Raw genomic sequence first — 19701 nt, forward strand, 5'->3', positions numbered from 1 at the left:
ACAAATGTCTCTACTCTGGGTCCGACAATTTCTCCCCTAACTTCCCACAATATCCTGGATAAACATGAACACTTCACGTCACCTCTGTAGAGATCTAACATGATTTGTGAAAAAAAAATCAATCTAATTGCTTCTTAGCCCTCTAATAGGCAATGAGACCAGCCCACAGTTTGCCAATCTTTCTTTCCGACTGACCTGCATTAACATATCTTGCAGTGTCTAATTCTTATTTGAGATTGGTTGACTTAAGATGTATTCGCAAGTGGCAATACCTGATACTCTTACACGAGACGAGTGATACTCATGTTGAACGACTTCATTTTGGTTTGTTCTGGACCAGTCTAGACCACCTCAAAACATTTCAAGCAAGTAGCTCGGATCCTAAATTTCCTCAATGTTTTAAGCAGGTGTAAAGTGGATATGCCAGGCATGATACAACTGGAATACCCACTTAATTTTAAACAAACCAGAATGTATTCACAAGTATTACTCTATGACTCTATGATTACCGAATGAAACACAAACAAGGGAACAGAATACAGAATAACTTAACTGATCCGAAAACTTAACAGATTATGCTGTATCAAATTTCTACAACAATCCCCATGAACACAGCCTCAGCAAAGGAAAAAGAGGCGAAATCAATTACAGAGTCTTACAGGAGTGATAGAGATGGCAGCGATATTCAGCATGAACATCATCTTCCATGTAGATGTTTATTGGACCAGCTGCCTCAAAATTGACCGCCTGCGTGCTGTGATCCGTCAGACCGCTGAAACCCAAACCAAACCAGAGCTGATGTGAGCGGGGAGGACTGGCCACTCCCCTTCCATTGAGCAAGTATTTCTTAAACCACTTGGAAGCATTTCGTCTGAGGCTGTATCTGTTAACTGTGATTAAATTAACTTAGCAAACCTTCAAACATAAAATTTACACATTTGCTGTTTTCTCACGTCGCTGAAAAAAAAAGCCAAGGACAGCATAAACGTGTTAAGGAGTAGCATTATTGCAGGTTTATAAAAAAAAAGTTCGTTCCAGACAAGTAGGTTGTATCAGTGGGGTTAAAGCATAAATATTGTTTGTTGAGATTTATCCATGATTAAGTTTGTGATGGTTCAAACTTTGTTAAACTGGCATCGTGGACAAATGAAATAATTGGAATTCAATGCATCAGTAAGAATTGGAAAATGCTCAAATGATTAAAATTCGAATAGCACAACTAATGTCATGTTCTACAATTTACAGCAATCAAGGCAATGAAGTGGATAATTGGAGCTCATCTCTACCTCACAGTAGCAGTTCTTTTATGCTTAGGAACAGAAATCGATTTTGCAACTTCAGACAATGAAAAAGGTAGATCATTCTTTAGATAAAAACGTATTTGAGATATTTTTCACACCATTAGCACTGGAAATATTAGAATTGCAATAACAAGGAATGCCTTTTTAGGAATGATTCTATCTTTATTCAAAATTGACAAACATATCTTTCCATCCTGCATGTTTTTGTTTACACAAACTAACATTTACTTAATAACGTTCTAACTTTCAAAACTCTTGTTATATAATTAAATGTTAAAATATGTAGAATAAAAAACAGATTAAAATTTTCTTCAAAATTTCTTGCTGTTTTCAGATATGATATAAATTGTCGGTACAAACGTGTTTAACGATGCATGTTCTTTTCCTCATGGAATTTTTTTCTCTATGTCTACTTGTGTGTTTTCATTGTATAAAAGCTCTCGATGGTGAAAGTGTTTAAATAGTGTGTCTATGTAGGGCAGTTTCTGAGAACAGCAGGGTTTCTCACAAATACGTGCCTGCTTCCTGCAAAGCAAGTTCTGAAATATAAAGGAACTTATGCTTCTCAATCCATACATGATTATGCATAACAATTGGAAAGTGACTTTGAAGGTATTGAATAAAAACTGGAATTTGAGCTTGTTGAAGTTCCAGGCATAAGAAAAACGAATCAATCTCAATGAAATGCAAAATTGAAAAAAGCTACATGAATAACAACTGACTGAAAAATGTTCCATTTTTTGTAGGACATGACGCTACTGTGGGAGAGGGTGACGTAAACATTAATTATTTGATTATTATCATCGGAGTTTTCATACTCCTTGAGATTTGTCACTATTCAAAGCAAACACAAAATCACATAAACTATTGTGAAGAAATGGCATTTCAACAATCCTGTCAAAGACATCAAGCTGAAGGTACAAATAGCGAAATAAGGACAGTATTAACTTTCCTCAATCTGTTTATTCTACGAAGCCGCCTTTACATAACAAACTGACAGCTAAAATTTGGTCTATTTTGAGTACACATGGTACAATTATTCCCAAACCTTGTTTGACAGTATGTACCTATATTTGCCTCATGAAAAAGGCACCACAGAAGTTTTTCCACATTTACAGTTACATAAAATGGGACATCATCATTGATTAGATTTTGCTTAGTGTATCATTTCTATTCTCGATGCTGAAAAGTAGCAGAGTATGAGATAACTTTGAAGTTGTAATTTTATTATTCTTACAGTTGTTCAGATTGACAGTAATTTTGCAACCACTTATACCAACATGTTATGAGGAAAAAAATGAACCACATTTGAGTGATGTGAGTATTTGCATAACAGTTATTCAGAAAGATAGCTGTCAACATATAAATGGCTAAAATATTGACATTGGGAAAAAAATCCTATTGGAGTAAACAAAGATGACAATCAGAACATTACTTCCTGCAAAAATTCAATGCGATTGGAGTGCTGGAATTGCAAGTAAAGAAAAAGTAATTGCAGACATAATTGCTTACAAATATCTCAGAAAATGGACGTAAGTTTTCTCGCTGAGCTGGAAAGTTCGTTTCAGATGTTTCACCACCCTATTATGAATCATCATCAGTGAGCCTCCAGAAGAAGCACTTGTGGTATGGTCCGCATTTTCGATATACATTTAGGTTTCGTTGGTTGTTGACGTCATTTCTTGTGGTGACGTCATTTTCCATGATGATGTCTCTTCCTGTTCTTTTTCTCAAGGGATGGTAACTGAATTCCAATTCAATGTGTTTGTTGATAGAGTTCCGGTTGGAATACCATGCTTCCACGAATTCTCACGTGAGTCTCTGTTTGGTTTCGCCGAGGATGGATGTCATATCCCTGTCGAAGTGGTGTCCTTTCTCATCTGTATGTAACGATACTAGTGGGAGTGGTCATGTCATTTTGTGGCTAGTTGATGTTCATATATCTTGGTATCACGTTTTCTGCCCTCTCGTCCAATTTAGCGTTTGTTACAGGTCTTCTGAGTTATTTGCTAAATGACATTGGTTTTGCTTATTGTCTGTATAAGAGCTTTTAAACACATTAGCTGCTGTTTTATTGCGTTGGTGGGATTGTGGGCTACCAAGAGATCTGATTGAGTCTGGCAAACATTTCCGAGATGTCTTCGATGGAGGGAGATTGGCTGGGGTTCCTGAGTGTGTTTTGACTGCTTCTTTGGGTTTGTATCTGAGAAATTGGCAGACTGTGTTCTTTGAGTACCCATTCTTTTTTAATTCATTGTACAGGTGATTTTCCTCTGCTCTTCATTGATTCGATGTGCTGCAGTGTGTGGTGGCTCATTGAAATAAAATTCTAATGCAGCTTCGTTTGCGGATGTTGGGATGATTGCTTCTGCAATTCAGTATTTTGTCTGTATCTGTTGTTTTTCTGTCGACGCTGGTTTGAAGTTTTCCATTAGCTGGTCACACCACGTTGATATCTATGAATAGCAGTTTGTTGATGCTTTTCAATTCTTTAGTGCATTTTATGCCAGTAAGGGTAATTCTGCTGGTCTTCTTACTAATGAAAGACCTTCGATAATACACTTACCGACATAATATTCAATAAAGAGGAGGAAAATGACAATAAACTGCCATTCCTAGATGTCTCAGTAGAGGGAACAACCAATGAGGAACCTCAAAACTACGTCTACAGGGAACAACACATATGGATCAAATACTGGAATGCAGAAGCAATCCACCCAAACGAAGCTGTATTTGAACATTAATTTTCAATGAGCCACCACAAACTGGACCACAGAGGAACTACGAAGAGCAGTGGAAAGTTACTTATACAGTGTATTCAAAATGAACGGACACAATTCGCCGATTTCTCAGCAAAAACCCGAAATAAGCGGTCACAACACGTCCAGAAAGTCTTGCCACTCTCCCATTTATCAATGACATCTAGGAAATGACGGCCAGACTACTCAGGCCACTTGGCATCATGGTAGCGCACAAACCCACCAACAAACTAAAACAGCAGTTAATGAACTTGTCCTATACAGACAACGAGCAAAACCAATGGCATTTGGAAAATACCTTCCTAGTACTGTAACAAACAGTACGTTGGACAAACAGGCAGAAACCTCGCCACCAGGATACATGAACAACAAACAGCCACAAAAAGACATGACCTACTGTCACTGGTATCTTAACATACAGACAACGAAGGACACACATCGACAGAAACAACGCACCCATCCTCGGACTAGCCAAACAGAAACATGCACGAGAATTCTCGAAGCATGACACTCGAACATGCATCTACGAAAGCACACATTGACTTGGATCCCATTTACCACCACCTGTGAAAAAGACCTGGAAATGACATCACCATACGAATTGACATCCCTGGAAGTGACGTCACCAAGCCTACGAAGCCTAAACACATAAATGAAAAGCGGGCCATGCAACCAGCAATTTATCCAGAGGCGCACTCATGATGTTAGCTGATATGGTGACAAAACGTCCGAAACTAAACCTTCGCGTTCAGCAACCAAACCTGCAACGAGAACCTCCAACCTGAGCTACAAATCTTATCAAGACTTGTTCATCTGAGAACCTTTTAAGATATTGTTAACTAAGTCTATTGCGCTGCAATGCTTTGTTTTGGATAAATATAAGCAATTAATGCGGAGACATATAGAGTTTGTAATTCAGTACCTTGAGTTGATTCTTTACTTTCTAACAAGAATATAAGAGCCCGAAAACAAAAATGTCGAACGGGAAATGAATTTCAATGGTTCAGGCTGCAGATGCAGAAACAGCACAAATCCTGAAGTTTGGGAATAGATACAAAGATCAGCAAACTGCCACGAATACCTTGGCAGAGTAACTAAAATGGAATACAAAATGGATTTGTCAGGGACATCATAAAGACAAGAAATGTATTCGTTGCACAAAGGATGTAAAGGAGCAATAAAGGCTGAAAGTGGGGTAATTTCGAAGACGATTGGGGAAAGCCAGACCTATTGAATGATTACTTTTCCTAAGTAATTACAGTCAAAAATGTCATTTTGTGAAACATTAATTACCTTCTTCCATCCTGTTATCATTCAGAAAGTCAAAGGTAGGTCAAGAAATAGAGGCAGGAGCAAGTTTCAGGGTTAGGAAAAAACACGACATTGAAAATTTATTTCGAGAAGGACACAGATAGGAAATGTTCGGAGGGTAATGGGCCAAATGCAGGCGATTGGGACTGGTATAAATTTTGAACCGAGTTGAATCACAGGGTCTCGTGGATAATCATGATTTATCCATGATTAAGTTTGTGATGCTTCAAATTTTGTTAAACTGGCATCGTGGACAAATGAAATAACTAGAATTGAATGCATCAGTAAGAATTGGAAAATGCTCAGATGATTAATATTCGAATAGCACCACTAATGTCATGTTCTGCAATTTACAGCAATCAAGGCAATGAAGTGGATAATTGGAGCTTCTCTCCACCTCACACCAGCAGTTCTTTTATGCTTACAAACAGAAATCGATTTTGCTACTTCAAACAATGAAAAAGGTAGATCACTCCTTAGATGTAGACGTATTTGACATATTTTTCACACCATTAAAACTGGACATATTCAAATTGCAATAACAAGGAATGCCTTTTTAGCGATGATTCTACCTTTATTCAAAATTGTCAAACACATCTTTTCATTCTGCATGTTTTTGTTTACACAAACTAACATTCACGTAAAAAATTCTCACTTTCAAAATTTTTGTTATATAATGCAATTTTAAAATATGTAGAATCAAAAGCAGATTAAAATTTTCTTCAAAATTTCATGCTGTTTTCAGATTTGATATTAAATGTCTGTACAAACGTGTTTAACGATGCATGTTCTTTTCCTCATGGAACCTTTTTTCTGTATGTTTACTTGTGTATTTTCATTAGATAAAAGCTCTCGATTTTGAATGTGCTAAAATACTGTGTCTATAGGTAGGGCTGTTTCTGTGAACACAAGGGTTTCTCAACATTACTGGCCTGCTTCCTGCAAAACAAGTTCTGTGAATCAAAGGAACTTATGCTTCTCAATCCATCCATGATTATGCATAACAATTGGAAAATGACTTTGATGGCATTGAATAAAAACTGAAATTTGAGCTCGTTGAAGTTCCAGGCATAAGAAAAACGAATCAATCTCAATGAAATGCAAAATTGAAACAAGCTACGTGAATAACAACTGACTGAAAAGTGTTCAATTTTTTTGTAGGACATGACGCTACTGTGGGAAAAGGTGACGTACACATTATTTGTTTGATGACTATCATCGGAGATTTCATAATCTTTGAGATTTGTCACTATTCAAAGCAAACACGAAATCACAGGAACTATTGTGAAGAAATGCCATTTCAACAATCCTGTCAAAGACATGAAACTGAAGGTACAAATAGCGAAATATGGGCAGTATTAACCTTTCTCAATCTGTTTATTCTACGAAGACACCTTTACATAACAACTTGACAGCTAAGATTTGGTCTATTTTGAGTACATGTGGTACAATTATTCCCAAACCTTGCTTGACAGTATGTACCTATATTTGCCGCATGAAAAAGGCACCACAGAAGTTTTTCCACATTTACAGTTACATAAAATGGGACATCATCATTGATTAGATTTTGCTTAGTGTATCATTTCTATTCTCGATGCTGAAAAAATAGCAGACTATGAGATAACTTTGAAGTTGTAATTTTATGATTCTTACAGTTGTTCAGATTGACAGTAATTTTGCAACCACTTATGCCAACATGTTATGAGGAAAAAATTGAACCACATTTGAGTGATGTGAATACTTGCATAACAATTATTCAGAAAGACAGGTGTCAACATATAAATGGCTAAAAATATTGACATTGAGAATAAAACTTCCATTGGAGTAAACAAAGATGACAATCAGAACATTACTTCCTGCAAAAATTCAATGCGATTGGAGTGCTGGAATTGCAAGGCAAGAAAAAGTAATTACTGAAATAATTGCTTACAAATATCTCAGAAACTGGACGTAAGTTTGCTTGCTGAGCTGGAAAGTTCGTTTCAGATGTTTCACCACCCTATTATGAATCATCATCAGTGAGCCTCCAGAAGAAGCACTTGTGGTATGGTCCGCATTTTCGATATACATTTAGGTTTCGTTGGGTTGGTGACGTCATTTCTTATGGTAACGTCATTTTCCGTGGTAATGTCTCTTCCTGTTCTTTTTCTCAAGGATGGTAACTGAATTCCAATTCAATGTGTTTGCTGATAGAGGTCCGGTTGGAATACCATGCTTCCACGAATTCTCACGTGAGTCCCTGTTTGATTTCTCCGAGGATGGATGTCATGTCCCTGTCGAAGTTGTGTCCTTTGCATCTGGATGTAACGATACTAGTGGGAGTGGGTCAAGTCTTTTTGTGGCCAGTTGATGTTCATATATCTTGGTATCACGTTTTCTGCCCTCTCGTCCAATTTAGTGTTTGTTACAGGTCTTCTGAGTTATTTGCTAAATGACATTGGTTTTGCTTATTGTCTGCATAGGGGCTTTCAAAGACATTAGCTTCTGTTTTATTGCGTTGGTGGGTTTGTGGGCTACCAAGAGATCTGATTAGTCTGGCAAACATTTCCGAGATGTATTCGATGTAGGGGAGTGGCTGGGGTTTCGGGATGTGTTTTGTCTGCTTCTTTGGGTTTGTCTCTGAGAAATTGGCAGACTGTGTTCTTTGAGTACCCATTCTTTTTGAATTCATTGTACAGGCGATTTTCCTCTGCTCTTCATTGATTCGATGTGCTGCAGTGTGTGGTGGCTCATTGAAATAAAATTCTAATGCTGCTTCGTTTGCGGATGTTGGGATGATTGCTTCTGCAATTCAGTATTTTGTCTGTATCTGTTGTTTTTCTGTCGACGCTGGTTTGAAGTTTTCCATTAGCTGGTCACACCACTTTGATATCTATGAATAGCAGTTTGTTGATGCTTTTCAATTCTTTAGTGCATTTTATGCCAGTAAGGGTAATTCTGCTGGTCTTATTATTCATGAAAGACCTTCGATAATACCCTAACTGACATAATATTCAATAAAGAGGATGAAAATGACAACAAACTGCCATTCCTAGATGTCTCAGTAGAGGGAACAACCGACTTCTACAGGAAACAACACATACGGATCGAATACTGGACTGCAGAAGCAATCCTCCCAAACGAAGCTGTATTAGAACATTAATTTTCAATGAGCCACCACAAACTGGACCACAGAGGAACTACGAACAGCAGAGGAAAATTACCTATACAGTGTATTCAAAAAGAACGGACACAATTCGCCGATTTCTCAGCAACAACCCGAAATAAGCGGTCACAACACGTCCAGAAAGTCTTGCCACTCTCCCATTCATCAATGACATCTAGGAAATGACGGCCAGACAACTCAGACCACTTGGCATCATAGTAGCCCACAAACCCACCAACAAACTAAAACAGCAGTTAATGAACCTGTCCTATACAGACAGCAAGCAAAACTAATGGCATTTGCAAGATACCTTGCAAGTACTGTAACAAACACTACTTTGGACAAACAGCAGAAACCTCGCCACCAGGATACGTGAACATCAACCAGCCACAAAAAGACATGACACACTGTCACTGGTATCTTTACATAAAGACAACGAAGGGCACCACGTCGACAGAGACAACACACCCTTCCTCAGACTAGCCAAACAGAAACGTGCACTAGAATTCTTCGAAGCATGACACTCGAACATGCATCTACGAACGCACACATTGACTTGGATCCCATTTACCACCGCCTGTGAAAAAGACCAGGAAATGACATCACCATACGAAATGACATTCCTGGAAGTGACGTCACCAAGCCTACGAAGCCTAAACACATAAATGAAAAGCGGCCATGCAACCAACAATATATCCGGAGGCTCACTCATGATGCTTGCTGGTATGGTGACAAATCGTCCGAAACCGATCCTTCACGTTCAGCGACCAAACCTGCATCCAGAACCTCCAACCTGAGCTACAAATCTTGTCAAGACTTACTCATCTGAGAAACTTTTAAGATATTGTTAAGTAAGTCTATTGCGCTTCAATGCTTTGTTTTGGATAAATATAAGCAATTAATGCAGAGACATATAGAGTTTGTAATTCAATACGTTGAGTTGGTTCTTTACATTCTGTCAAGAATATAAGAGCTCGAAAACAAAAATGTCGAACGGGAAATGAATTTCAATGGTTCAGGCTGCAGATGCAGAAACAGCACAGATCCTGAAGTTTGGGAATAGATACAAAGATCAGCAAACTGCCACGAATTACCTTGGCAGAGTAACTAAAATGGAATACAAAATGGACTTGTCAGGGACATCATAAAGACAAGAAATGTATTCGTTGCATAAAGGAAGTAAAGGAGCAAAAAAGGCTGAAAGTGGGGGAATTTCGAAGACGATTGGGGAAAGACAGACCTATTGAATGATTACTTTTCCTAAGTAATTACAGTCAAAAATGTCATTTTGTGAAACATTAATTACCTTCTTCCATCCTGTTATCATTCAGAAAGTCAAAGGTAGGTCAAGAAAGAGGCAGGAGCAAGTTTCAGGGTTAGGAAAAAACACGACATTGAAAATTTATTTCGAGAAGGACACAGATAGGAAATGTTCGGAGTGCTATGCGCCAAATGCAGGCGATTGGGACTAGTATAAATTGTGAACCGAGTTGAATCACAGGGTCTCGTGGATAATCATGATTTATCCATGATTAAGTTTGTGATGCTTCAAATTTTGTTAAACTGGCATCGTGGACAAATGAAATAACTGGAATTGAATGCATCAGTAAGAATTGGAAAATGTTCAGATAATTGATATTGGAATAGCACCACTAATGTCATGTTCTACAATTTATAGCAATCAAGGCAATGAAGTGGATAATTGGAACTTCTCACTGCCTCACAGTAGCAGTTCTTTTATGCTTAGGAACAGAAATCGATTTTGCTACTTCCAACAATGAAAAAGGTAGTTCACTCTTCTGATGAAGACGTATTTGAGATATTTTCCACACCATTAGCACTTGAAATACTCAAATTGCAATAACAAGGAATGCCTTTTTAGCGTTGATTCTATCTTTATTCAAAATTGACAAACACATCTTTTTATCCTGCATGTTTTTGTTTTCACAAACTAACATGCACGTAAAATAATTCTCACTTTCCAAATTCTTGTTGTATAATTCAATTTTAAAATATGTAGAATAAAACGCAGATTAAAATTTTCTTCAAAATTTCTAGCTGTTTTCAGATTTGATATTAAATATCTGTACAAACGTGTTTAACGATGCATGTTCTTTTCCTCATGGATATTTGTTCTGTATGTCTACTTCTGTGTTTTCATTAGATAAAAGCTCTCGATGGTGAAAGTGTTTAAATACTGTGTCTATATATAGGGCTGTTTCTGTGAACACAAGGGTTTCTCAACATTACGGGCCTGCTTCCTGCAAAGCAAGTTTTGAAATGTAAAGGAACTTATGCTTCTCAATCCATACATGATTATGCATAACAATTGGAAAGTGACTTTGAAGGCATTGAATAAAAACTGGAATTTGAGCGCGTTGAAGTTCCAGGCATAAGAAAAACGAATCAATCTCAATGAAATGCAAAATTGAAATAAGCTACGTGCATAACAACTGACTGAAAAATGTTCCATTTTTTGTAGGACATGACGCTACTGTGGGAAAGGGTGACGTAAGCATTATTTGTTTGATTATTATCATCGGAGTTTTCGTACGCTTTGAGATTTGTCACTATTCAAAGCAAACACGAAATCACAGAAACTATTGTGAAGAAATGGCATTTCAACAATCCTGTCAAAGACATCAAGCTGAAGGTACAAATAGTGAAATAAGGGCAGTATTAACCTTTCTCAATCTGTTTATTCTACGAAGCCGCCTTTACATAACAAACTGACAGCTAAAATTTGATCTATTTTGAGTAAATGTGGTACAATTATTCCCAAACCTTGTTTGACAGTATGTATCTATATTTGCCTCATGAAAAAGGCCCCACCGACGTTTTTCCACATTTACAGTTACATAAAATAGGACATCATCATTGATTAGATTTTGCTTAGTGTATCATTTCTATTCTCGATTGCTGAAAAAGTAGCAGACTATGAGATAACTTTGAAGTTGTAATTTTATGATTCTTACAGATGTTCAGATTGACAGTAATTTTGCGACCACTTATGCCAACATGTTATGAGGAAAAAATTGAACTACATTTGAGTGATGTGAATACTTGCATAACAATTATTCAGAAAGACAGGTGTCAACATATAAATGGCTAAAAATATTGACATTGGAAAAAAAAATTCCTATTGGAGTAAACAAAGATGACAATCAGAACATTACTTCCTGCAAAAATTCAATGCGATTGGAGTGCTGGAATTGCAAGGCTAGAAAAAATAATTGCTGAAATAATTGCTTACAAATATTTCAGAAATTGGACGTAAGTTTGCTTGCTGAGCTGGAAGGTTCGTTTCAGATGTTTCACCACCCTATTATGAATCATCATCAGTGAGCCTCCAGAAGAAGCACATGTCGTATGGTCTGCATTTTCGATATACGTTTAGGTTTCGTTGGGTTGGTGATGTCATTTCTTGTGGTGACGTCATTTTCCGAAGTGACGTCTCTTCCTGTTCTTTTTCTCAACAGATGGTAACTGAGTTCCAATTCAACGTGCTTGTTGGTAGAGTTCCGGTTGGAATACCATGCTTCCACGAATTCTCACGTGAGTCTCTGTTTCGTTTCTCTGAGGATGCATGTCATGTCCCTGTCGAAGTGGTGCCCTTTCTCATCTGTATGTTATGATACTAGTGGGAGTGGGTCATGTCTTTTTGTGGCTAGTTGATGTTCATATATCTTGGTATCACGTTTTCTGCCCTCTCGTCCAATTTAGTTTTGCTACAGCTCTTCTGAGTTATTTACTAAATGACATTGGTTTTGCTTATTGTCTGCATAGGGGCTTTCAAAGACATTAGGTTCTGTTTTAGTGCGTTGGTGGGTTTGTGGGCTACCATGAGACCAAGAGATCTGATTAGTCTGGCAATTATTTCCGAGATGGTTTCGATGTAGGGAGAGTGGCTGAGGTTTGTGAATGTGTTTTGTCTGCTTCTTTGGGTTTGTCTCTGAGAAATTGGCAGACTGTGTTCGTTGAGTACCCATTCTTCTTGAATTCATTGTATAGGTGATTTTTCTCTGCTCTTCATTGATTCTCTGTGCTGCAGTGTGTGGTGGCGCATTGGAATAAAATTCTAATGCAGCTTCGTTTGCGGATGTTGGGATGATTGCTTCTGCAATTCAGTATTTTGTCTGTATCTGTTGATTTTCTGTCGACGCTGGTTTGAAGTTTTCCATTAGCTGGTCACTCCACTTTGGTATCCTTGAATAGCAGTTTGTTGATGTTTTCCAATTCTTTAGTGCATTTTATGCCAGTAAGGGTAATTCTGCTGGTTTTATTACAAATGAAAGACCTTCGATAATTCACTTACTGACATAATATTCAATAAAGAGGAGGAAAATGACAACAAAATGCCATTCCTAGCTGTCTTAGTAGAGTGAACAGCCAATGAGGAACCTCAAACCTACGTTTAGAGTAAAACAACACATACGGATCAAATACTGGACTGCAGAAGCAATCCTCCCAAACAAAGCTGTGTTAGAACATTGATTTTCAATGAGCCACCACAAACTGGACCACAGTGGAACTACGAAGAGCAGAGGAAAATTACCTATACCTTCAAAAAGAACAGACACAATTCGCCGATTTGTCACCAACAACCCGAAATAAGCAGTCACAACACTTCCAGGAAGTCTTGCCACTCTCCCATTTATCAATATCATGTCCGAAATGACGGCCAGACTATTCAGACCACTTGGCATCATAGTAGCCCACAAATCCACCAACAATGTAAAACAGCAGTTAATGAACTTGTCCTGTACAGACAACAAGCAAAACCAATGGCATTTGCAAAATACCTTGCAAGTACTGCAACAAACACTACTTTGGACAAACAGGCAGAAACCTAGCCACCAGGATACTTGAACATCAACCAGCCACAAAAAGACATGACACACTGTCACTGGTATCTTTACATACAGACAAGGAAGGACACCACATCGACAGAGACAACACACCCATCCTCGGACTAGCCAAACAGAAACATGCACGAGAATTATTCGAAGCATGACACTCGAACATGCATCTACGAACGCACCCATTGACTTGGATCCCATTTACCACCTCCTGTGAAAAAGACCAGGAAATGATATCACCATACGAAATGACATTCCTGGAAGTGACGTCACCAAGCCTACGAAACCTAAACACATAAATGAAAAGCGGGCCATGCAACCAGCAATATATCCGGAGGCTCACTAATGAGGTTAGCTGGTATGTTGATAAAACGTCCGAAACAGAACCTTCCCGTTCAGCGACCAAACCTGCATCCAGAACCTCAACCTGAGCTACAAATCTTATCAAAACTTGCTAATCTGAGAACGTTTTAAGATATTGTTCTAAATCTATTGCGCTGCAATGCTTAGTTTTGGATACATATAAGCAATTAATGCAGAGACATAGAGAGTTGTAATTCAATACCTTGAGTTGATTCTTTACTTTCTAACAAGAATATAAGAGTCCGAAAAAAATGTCGAACGGGACATCAATTTCAATTGTTCAGGCTGCAGATTCAGAAACAGTACAAATCCTGACGTTTGGGAATAGATACAAAGATCAGCAAACTGCCACCAATTACCATGGCAGAGGAACTAAAATGGAATACAAAATGTTCTTGTCAGAGACATCAAACAGACAAGAAATGTATTCGTTGCATAAAGGAAGTAAATGAACAATAAAGGCTGAAAGTGGGGGAATTTCGATGACTATTGGGAAAAGCCAGATCTATTGAATGATTACTTTTCCTAAGTAATTACAGTCAAAAATGTCATTTTGTGAAACATTAATTACCTTTTCCATCCTGTTCTCATTCAGAAAGTCAAAGGTAGGTCGAGAAATAGAGGCGAGAGCAAGTTTCAGGGTTAGGAAAAATTACAACATTGAAAATTTATTTCGACGAGGACACACATAGGAAATGTTCGGAGGGTTATGGGCCAAATGCAGGCGAATGGGACTAGTATTAATTGTGAACCGAGTTGAATCAGAGGGTCTCGTTCTGTGTTTTATGACTTTATATTTCTAAATTATTATTAGAGGTCAGGTGTGCGGAACATTCTATTTCTCCCCATCGAATGTGATATAAGAAAGTTTCAATGCGGTTCGTTCATTTTATACCTTCAGTATAAATTTCAGTGAAGTTTTGTTAGGATTGGACACTGCATCAGGGCAAGAAATGTATATTCCATTGCAAAAAAGGCAAACAGACAGGAAAGATAAAAGATTCTCTCAGGAACAGGAAGGGATAGATAACTAAACAACGAATGTTTATTTCACTAAAATACTCCATTAAGTTGTGTCCTAATCCAATCACTTTTTATTTCCCTTTTTAAATGTTATCTATAACGTGTTGAAAGTGCTGAACGGAGTGCAGAAATTTGACAACAGTACGGTAATGTCGCATTCGTTGATATGGAATGAGATAGTTTTTGTCTGCAAGAATTAGTTAAGAGAGTTGAGTGGAACAGTACCAAATGCAGCAGAGCCAGAACAGTTTGAGACCCTACATTGTGCGAAGTTTTGACAGGTAGTGGAATTATCAATAAATGACTGGATTTTGAAAGTCTTACAAGAACTGAACAATATCTGTGCAAAGGTAAAGTCACAGGAGACGTGCTCTCGAGTTGAGGGCGTTGATGAGTGGTCGTGTGACCAGATGGTCACTACACCTCAGAGACGGGGAGAGGTTGAGAAAGACAGCTTTACAATGGCAACCTGAGCCGATGGAAGAAATTAATGGTGGCATCACTAACGGTTCACGAATCCAACTGAGCTAAGTACTTACATCACACATTCATTTGACTGATAGATGAGGTAGTGACAGTCAAAGACAATATATAAACTACAAAAAAGAGAATTTATTGGAAAAGTTCAGCAGGTCTGGCAGGTACTGTGTAGAGAATTCAGTTAATGTTTCTGGATGAGCTACTATTGTTCAAAAGTGAAGGAAGACATGACATTGATATCTGAAACAAGGAACGACATTAGTGAAGGCTCATGTTAACATTGTAAGAAGCGCAGATACACCATTGTGTTCTATTTTACGATTGTTCATAGTGTAGAAAAATGCGAATGCATTGGACAGCAATACTACATGCATGTTTTGCGCACAGAGGAATATTACACCTGCAAGCAGTTAAGAAAGACTGTATGTCCCTAGATGCTCAAATGTTTCTCCTAGACAATGAAATGGCAACAAAATGCAGTGTGTGCCTCACCATCAGGGCAACAGATATTGTGAACTAAGAGAGAAATCAATTTCTTTGACTGATTGAAATGCCAACGTAGAAAATAATTTGAAAGATAAGTGTACAAATACAAATTACCAAGTACCTTCTCAACATTCACAACATTTCAATTATTTTACGGAATATGGGTATTTCAAAACAAAAACAAGAGTTTGCACAGATGTTGCTTCAGAGTACAGTATGATGAAAGTGCTGGAATCAGAAGGCAAAAGGAAAATTTAGTAGTTGGCCATTTTGTTTGCTAAGACTTCGGTAAAGAATTCCGATCATAAATTTGTAACACGTTGATAATTAGATTATTTGACATTCGATCATCAATTTTCAATACATACACACATAACTGCAAAGCATGAATAGCCTGCAGTTCAATGTCTTTGAGTTCGTTCTCCACTTTCAAACTTTCAAAGAAAAAATTCAGGAAAAATGAAGTTCAGAACGGCAATCTATTGTACATGTTTGTATTATATAAGCATGTTTTCGAAGTTTCTTATTTCACAAATAGAATACGCCGTCCTGTGAGGGCAAGATGAAATACAATTGTGGCAGGCAGAATGCAGAATGATACACCCTCGCCTTTTCACTATTGGAAACCCGGAACAAAGTACTTCATTGAGCTTATTAAGACTGTGATTGAGCTTTGAAGTTATAACTTTATGAGTTGCGTAATTCTTCAGACTGAAAGCAATTTTACAAACATCTAATTTAACAGCTTCTGAAGTGAGCACCCAAAAATCTTGGAGTGATTTCACTGCAGGCATAAATTTTACTCCGAAAGGTAAACGTTAAACTATAAATTGCTGAACATTTTCTCGACATTTCAAACAAATAGACAGCAAGTACAGCATTTTTTTTAACCAGAGATGACAGTCAGGACATTAATTTCTATAAAAGTATAATGCGATTAGAGTGCTGCAATTATAAGGTAATTAAAAAATAATTGCTGAACTTATTGTTTACAAGTAACTTGGAAAGCATTCAAAAGAGAAACTTTTAAGGTTTTGTTGACTAAATCTAGTGAGGTGTTATGACTATTCCTGTGTAAACGTGAACAATGAAAACAGGGACATATATAGTTGATAACTCAATTCATTTGAGTTCACTCTTCATTTTCTAACGAGAGAATGAAAATAGGAAAGAAACTGTAGTCTGGGAAATAATCTTCAAATGATTCGTCTTCATATGTAATTATCACATACCTCCTGATGATTAGGAAAAGATTCAAAGAACATAAACAACCAGAAATGAGCTGTATGTGCTGCCTAAACGGAATATGAAAGGAAACGTGCCAGGGACATTAAAACGCTAAGAAATGTTGTATTTTTAAAGCAAGATCAGGAGAAATGGTGACTCATGAAAGATTGAATGTACAGCATTTTGGATGACAGCATGTAAAGTGCAGGCCAGTTGAAATTTCTTTACCTAAACATGGACATTTGAAAATATTATTTTATGAAATATTCATTATCTCCCTCCCTCTTTTTATGACTCAGGATCACAAAGATTGATCAAACTTATCAGCACAAAGAGCAAGTTGTAGAATCAGGTACAATTACAACATTTAAATGATATTTGGAGAGGGACACGAATAGAAAATGTTGAGAGGGATATGGGCCAATTGCAAGCGAATAGAACTGGTTTAATTGGTAAAATGAATTAGATCACAGGGTCTCTTTCTGTGCTGCATGAGTCGATGAGCCTAGATGTGAGTCGATGGTCATTTCTGCATAACGTTCTGTTTCATCCATCTAATGCGATATAAGAAAGTACCAAAAAGGTAACTTCTTTTTATACACTCAATTTAAACTTCAGTGATTTTTTGTTATGGTTGCAATGAGCATCAGGGCATGAGATATAAAGCCAAGATTATACAAGACAAAGGGACCGGAGAGATCGAAGATTATGTCAGCAGAAGGAAGGGAGGGATAACTCTATTATTTCACTACAATACCACATTCCTTTGGTTTCGACGTCAGTCACTTTTTATTGCCATTATTTTTAGGTTATCTATATGGATTTAAAAATGCTGGGCGAATTCAGAAAATTGAAAACAGCACAGAAATGTCACGTCAGTTGACACTGAATGAGACAGTTTTAGTCTGCAGCAATTGATTGAGATAGTTAAGCAAAGACTGGATGGTTTGAAATGGTACGTTGAAGGGTGTTTTGAAAGGTGGTCGAGTTATCAATGGATTGACTGGATTTTGAAAGTTTTACGGGGACCAAGCAACCTCAGTGTCAAGATAAAGTCAACGCAGTCCTCCTCTAACTATTTAAAAATCACACAATACCAGGTTATAGTCCAACAGGTTTAATTGGAAGCACACCAGCTTTCGGACCTTCGCTCCTTCATCAGGTGGTGATGGAGGGATAAATCCTAACACGCAGAATTTATAGCAAAAAAAATTACAGTGTGATGTAACTGAAATTATACATTGAAAAATTGATTGCCTGTTAAGCCTTTCATCTGTTATAATACAGTGATAGTTTCACTTCTTTCATGTGTAAATCACAAAATCTTTTTTTTTGAAGCATTGCAGTCTGGGGTTAGCTGTTAACAATGGTAATAGCTAGATGATAGGTTGAAGGTGTTGGCATGGAACACTGGGGAAAATGAACAAAGGCTATGACAACGGATGAATGGGCACCGCACAACAATCAACAGACAGGATGGTTGCCTCCCAGTTGGGGAACATTTCAGTGGTCCAGGACATTCAGCCTCGGACATTCGGGTGACCGTCCTCCAAGGTGTACTTCGAGACAGGCAGCGGAGAAAAGCGACCGAGCAGAGGCTGATAGCTAAGTTTTGTACCCATAGGGAGGGCCTCAACAGGGACCTTGGTTTCTGTCACATTACAGGTTACCACCATTACACTATACACACACAGAGACACTCCTACACACACACACACACGCACACACGCACACACACACACACACACTTACAGACACGGAAACACATACACACAGACGCACACACAGACACACACACACACACTTACACACACACATATACTCCCACACTCACCCATGCACCCCGACAGACTTAAGACACTCTGCACTCACTACACACACGTACACTTTCTCACACTCACAACCTCCAACCCACACTGACACACACACAGACAGACAAAGACCCACATGCACACATATATTTTGTGGGGTGAATTTGTACTTGCAGGATTACATTGTACTTTGCTCCAAACTTACATGTGTTCATGTAGAATTCTGAGCTTAAAAACTGCATGAATTCATGTAAAACTCCGTCACCTCACTTTTTAGATTAAAATCAATCTAAACGTCATGGCACAGACAGAGAACACAGGTGGCCAACACCTTCAACATATTGTCCAGCTATCATCATTGTTAACAGCTAACGCAAGAATACGACTTTGTTTAAAAAATGGTTTTGGGATTTACAAATGAAAGAAGTCAAACTATCACGGTATTCTAACAGATGAAAGGCTGAACAGACAATTAATTTTTCAACGTATAATTTAAGTTACATGACACTGTAAACTTTTGCTATAAATGCTGCGTGTTAGGATTGATCCCTCCACTATCACCCAATGAAGGAGCGACGCTCCGACAGCTGGTGTGATTCCAATTAAATCTGTTGGACTATAACCTGGTGTTGTGTGATTTTTAACTTTGTACACCCCAGTCCAACACCGTCACCAGCAAATCATGCCTCCTCTAACTACTAATACTTCTCCCAGCGTGTTACTGCACCACTGGCAAGATGATAAAGAGAGCTCCGCAATGTTAACAAAGCTGGTGGAAAAATTGAATGGTTAGACGTCTAACTGTTTATTAATCTACCTGAGCTAACTGCTTACATTCCACATTTCACTTGATAGTTAGGAACGGTGGTCACCAATTCAGATGAACTATTTGACTAAAAAAAACTGTTCTAAAATCTAAGCATTTCTGGTACATCT

This window comes from Hemiscyllium ocellatum, chromosome 40 (genome assembly GCF_020745735.1).
Source record: "Hemiscyllium ocellatum isolate sHemOce1 chromosome 40, sHemOce1.pat.X.cur, whole genome shotgun sequence".
NCBI classification, from domain to species: Eukaryota; Metazoa; Chordata; class Chondrichthyes; order Orectolobiformes; family Hemiscylliidae; genus Hemiscyllium; species Hemiscyllium ocellatum.